Source organism: Bos indicus, chromosome 12 (genome assembly GCF_029378745.1).
Source record: "Bos indicus isolate NIAB-ARS_2022 breed Sahiwal x Tharparkar chromosome 12, NIAB-ARS_B.indTharparkar_mat_pri_1.0, whole genome shotgun sequence".
NCBI classification, from domain to species: Eukaryota; Metazoa; Chordata; class Mammalia; order Artiodactyla; family Bovidae; genus Bos; species Bos indicus.
In genome coordinates, this window is record NC_091771.1 from 27,251,199 (window position 1) to 27,257,253 (window position 6,055).

Sequence of the window (6,055 nt, forward strand, 5' to 3'; positions counted from 1 at the left end):
GTATTCTTGCCTGGAGAATCCCATGGACAGAAGAGCCTGGTGGGCTACAGTCTAAAGGGTCGCAAAGAGTCAGACATGACTGAGCAACTAACACTTAGGGCATATTATTTTGAAAAGATGTTTAGTGCATACTGTTTTACAAATCTTAACTAAGATTCCATTTGGGATTGCTAGTTACAAGTATTTAAGCCCATATTTGAATACTGTACATTTCATCTCTTTGATCTTAGGAATCATAAAATATAAATTGTCCCACTTGAGCACATTACAAACCTGTCACCCATGTTACTCAATCCTTTATATATGAAGCTGTAATTTCAAAAGCGAAAAAGCACTTTTATCCACATGATTTGATGGTGATATATATTTAACATATCTTCAGTTGCCCTTGCTACCTTCCTGAAAGGTAATATATTACAACTAAAAATAGTCACTCATAGCTGTTAAAAGGGAAGATTTATTTTACATGAAATGGCATAAAAAAAAAACAACTACAACTTTAAAAACACAAAATGTGATTAAATATCTAGTGTAAAAAGGAGGCAGTGCCTTTATTCCTTTGAGGTTCTATGGCTCTTGTCACTGATATTACTTCATCCTAATGTTTTAGAAATGAGTAATCTGTAACCTCTGGGAGAGGAACCTAGAAATCAGGAGATCCCACAGTAGAAGAGAGCAAGAGGGCATTGTACACAACAGTGCAGGAAAGTTCCAGGCAACAGTGGCAGAGCCAGTGTGGTAAACGAGCTATTTAGACTGGAGCAGGAGGATGGCTATCCCCAGAAGATGAAATCAGTATCTGATGTGCTCACACATCCTGAGATGAGATTTATACATATGCAAGAGAGTCTGGGAATAAATTAGCAAGAAGTACACTAAAAACTAACCAAAGAGAAAACAGGACAGTTACCAAGAACCGGGAACATGAAAGTTATATAAAAGGAATATGTAGTCTCTGAAAAAAGGAAATGTTATAGCATTTTATCATGTGGCTCAATTGTGCATAACAAATTCAGAATAGTAAGAACACCATATACTTATCTAACCAGAAATTATGATATAAGTGCACTGGGAGGGGAAGTGTGTCTAGGTGTGAGAAGGGAGGGATGTAAAAGAGATATGACTTCACTTTCTATAGTAGGCAATCAGCAGCTAAATTTTCAAAATCAAGAAACTGCAATATATATTATTAAGAAATATAGAGTTAACACCAACACACACATGCACATGCACACACACACATGCACACGCACACACACACATGCACATGCACACATACACACACATGCACACACACACAGAGTTGAAAGTGTTTTTTTCTGGGAAGCAGAAATAAGGTGTTTGAGCAGAGATCAGAACAGGGATCCTATTTTGCATAACAAGCACTGTGGAACCTTTAACATTTTCATTATATAATTTGAAAAGTAAAGTTTAAGTCAATACAGTGATTAAAACAAAGTGACCCCAAAGAATGTACTAGCCTCTAATGCCAAACAAAGTGAAGTTATTTCTTTTGCTAACAGTTTTGAATGGGACTTCTAGGTAGACCCACCTAATCAGGTAGGTCAGGAAAGGTTTCTTTGGGAAAGTAACATTTAGGATGAAGCTTGAGCAGTGGAATGAGCCAGAAAGGGAGAAGAGTGTATTGCATGGGCCCTGAATAGGGAAGCTTCCGGGGTATACTGAAACACTTATTCTGCCAAAGAGGAGTGAACACGGAGGAGAAAAGCATGAGAAGAGGCTGAACAGGCCAAGGAAGAGACTGCGCTGAGTGGTCCTCCTGGTTTTAATGAGGATCTTTCTGGCCTATGTCCTGAATCATCTCCAGTTACCTCCTCACAGGTAAGGTAATAGGATTAAGCTGATTCTTCTCAACTCAAACATCCAAATGGTTCTAAAACCCCGAGCAGTCTCCCCAGGGATCTTCTCAGTGATGAAAAGCTCTCTGCTGGGCCTCAGGTCATGGCTTCACCTTACCCCTGACTTCATCTTAGCTCCTAGTTTGATTCTGGGTGAATGGATTCAATTGCAAAATTAAAGGCTGGGCTACATAACTCCTAAGGGCCCTGCAAGCCCTAACACTCTTTTCACCTTCCACTTTTATCTGTATTTTTGCCAAAAGGAAGAATTCCCTGTCTTTAAAGAATTCACATTTTTGTGTGAAACTCCTTCTTTTACCATGATCTTTATCAGTTCCTAAACTTCCCAGTTTTTGAGATATTTCTACAAAATGGAACAGCATACCAGCGAATGTTGGTTTTAGCAACTGGGATGTGGAGATGATAGTCTAGGATGCCTGCCAGTCAGCTTTAGGTCAGTTTATTGCAACACTGTTTTTGGAAAATATAGATTTGTTTTTTTCTCTCAGAAATTAATTATTATATTTTATTAACTAGATAAAATAATTTAACAGCATTATTATGCTTTTCCTGTAATCACAGTAGCTCATTAACTGATATTATTTGATGTGTTCTTCCTGATTTCCATATATCCTCTACATTCCTCTTTATAGGAGTTACAAACTAAAATGCTAGCATGGTATAGACAGGCAAGTGCAAGATCTACGCTTTGGGAGAATAAAACAGGGAGAGAAGGCAGGAAGTTTCTTCCCACCAAAAGGGAGTGGCAGCCCCTCAGCTTCACTTTATCACCCACAAACAGGATCTTGAACCATTAATGATAGAACTTTAATGTTTTGAAAGAAGCTCCAGGCCAGATTTCTTTTTTGTACAGTTCAGTTCAGTTCAGTTCAGTCGCTTAGTTGTGTCCGACTCTTTGCGACCCCATGAACCACAGTACGCCAGGCCTCCCCGTCCAACACCAACTCCCGGAGTACACCCAAACCCATGTGCATTGAGTCAGTGATGCCATCCAACCATCTCATCCTCTGTCATCCCCTTCTCCTCCTGCCCTCAATCTTTCCCAGCATCAGGGTCTTTTCAAATGAGTCAGCTCTTCACATCAGGTGGCCAAAGGATTGGAGTTTCAGCTTCAACATCAGTCCCTCCAATGAACACCCAGGACTGATCTCCTTTAGGATGAATTGGTTGGATCTCCTTGCAGTTCAAGGGATTCTCAAGAGTCTCCTCCAACACCACAGTTCAAAAGCATTAATTTTTCGGCGCTCAGCTTTCTTCACAGTCCAACTTTCACACCCATACATGACCACTGGAAAAACCATAGCCTTGACTAGATGGACCTTTGTTGGCAAAATAATGTCTCTGCTTTTTAATATGCTGCCTAGGTTGGTCATAACTTTCCTTCAAGGAGCAAGCAATGGCTGCAATCACCATCCACAGTGATTTTGTACAATCTCCTGAGAAAAACAAGGACACTGTCCAGACCAACAGAACTCATCTACAGGCCAGATTCAGCCTCCCTCCTTGGCTTGCAAACTCTGCTTACACCTTGTAACATTTTGTTCAAACCTCAGAAAGAGAAGAAATAAATTGAAAACTCAAATCATAGCAGTATCTGATTTATTTCCCCCTGCTTGATCTGGGAGAGAAAACTCTGGTCAAGGCAGAAACAGAAACATTTGACTAAAAGAAAGGAGGGGTCTGTTTGATGGCCATTAATGCCAACATCCTCTGCCTCATAGTATCAGGAATTCCTGGCAACTGATAACTAATATCTGAAAGACTCTTACTCTGGTTCAGTAGGTTAATGCAGTTTTGCTTGTTTGTTTTTCAAAAATGTATAATATAAGAAAACACACTTACCTATATTTTTCATATTTTAAGACAAATCACGTTTTCTATAAATAATAACCTGTCCACAAATAATACTCACAGATGTAAGGCAAAGCATATCTGACATTTATTTACACAATAATCTGTTATATGGAAATCAATTTCTCTGTTCCATTTTTGGAATGAAAAGGCTCAGAAATCCCTTAGTTTCATTTATTCTAAGAGTTGGACAATATATGTTACTGCCAATAATTATGAAAGGCTTTTATTATAAACAATATGATTATATAAGTAAAATTGCAAGGATTAGTAATAACTTCTAACAGAACCCTTTTGATTTTCCCTATACTCCTTATACTTTTTTTATGTCTGACATTTTTATTCAAACATTCTGCTATATTCCTCATCCTTCCTACTCCCAACTTGGAGGAATGATTGCATTTTATAGAAACTGCTTACCCAGAGAGGTGACTTTGAATTATCATATCCTTTCCTATGGTGCTTTTTAATGTTAGTCACTAGAATATAGTTTCAAAAAGCAGTTCTGTTTATTCGTGGGTTACATGTTTGAAAACATCTCTATTTTAGATATTTCCCTAGGAACCCTTAGTATCTCAAATTTACTCATAATTTTGCTACTAATTATTGTAACAAAAACATTAGATCTGCAATTTATATGTTGCATTTCACTGGTAAAACTAGATACATTCTAAATAAAGTGGGTTTTTTAAAATTCTGAATAAAACAGCAACTATTCAAATAAGAACATGGTTTTTATGGTATACAACTAGCCTGGTTAAGACACCTTTTTAAGTGGGTATATAAAAAGAAAGCTAATTTAACAGGAATTTATATTTACAAGCATCCCTCCCCTCAAAATTGAAAACCATAACCAGTTTAAAAGCAACACTGATCTGACACTAATATCATGCATCATTCTGCCAAATTACAGAATTCCAACTGCTTTAAGTAGGATAAGCAATCTACCATACAAACAGGCCCTCAAATCTATAAAGGTTCAAAAAAGACAAGACTTTTCTTTTTTAGTTGCTGCTGCTGCTGCTGCTAAGTCACTTCAGTCGTGTCTGACTCTGTGCAACCCCATAGATGGCAGGCCACCAGGGTGCCCCATCCCTGCGATTCTCTAGGCAAGAATACTAGAGTGGGTTGCCATTTCCTTCTCCAATGCATGAAAGTGAAAAGTCAAAGTGCAGTCGCTCAGTCATGTCTGACTCTTAGCGACCCCATGGACTGCAGCCTACCAGGCTCCTCCGTCCATGGGATTTTCCAGGCAAGAGTACTGGAGTGGGGTGCCATTGAAAGACCAAAAATGAGTGGTTCTGAACAGCAGGTGGCTCTCTTCCAATCAGTAATACCGGGTCACAGACTCCTTCCCTCTTTTGTCTCTGCCATCTTCACCAGCTGGCTTCCACAGCCATTACACGGGTCTGCATCAAGCCCATGGAGGAACAGACCATGCAGGACCACACGTGGAATGTTCCTGTGGGCCAGGGTCTGGAGCAGCATACGGCACATCCTGTTGGCTAGACTCAGTGGCTAACCCACACCTGACTCAAACTGAAACTGGAAAAACAGTCCCCCGCTTTCAAGGTCCTATCTGCAGCCCCTCAGCACTATGTCTGTGAAGTTCTTGTGATAAAATAACCTATTAACTGTCATTATAGTTGTAGACAGCTTGTGGAACGATTGTTATGTGTCAGTATGTCAGAACGCTGTGCTAGACCCTGGAGTAGAGACCCAAGGAGGAAGGACTTGTGGTCTTTGTCTTCAAGGACTTTGCTCTATTACCTGGGCTTTCATAGAAGATTCTGGCAGAGAACCAAAAAGGAAATGGAAGAGGACCCACACTTGTATTCAGAGAGAGAAGTGTTTACTTAGACATTTACTTAAGGCTTCACTCTATCCTTGCCACTCAAAGTTTGGTACTTGAATGAGCAACGTCTGCAATGCCTAGCAGCTAATTAGAAACACAGATGCTCAGGCCTCACCCATCCTTCTTGTCTTTATTTTAATAAGATCCTTAGGTGATTTTTATATACATTAAACTTTGAGAAACACTAGCCTGTATCTCCATTAAAAGAGTGTAATGTTAGTTCAGAATTATTATTCTGTCTACACAGAATTCATACTTTTGTGTGCATAGATTGACCACTAAAGATAAGAAAAGGTCTTTTGTATTGTGCTGAGGAATTTGTATTCACATGATGTGGTGGAGAGAGCTGACAGAATGTGGTCACTGGAGAAGGGAATGGCAAACCACTTCACAGTATTCTTGCCTTGAGAACCCCATGAACAGTATGAAAAGGCAAAATGATAGGATACTGAAAGAGAAACTCCCCAGG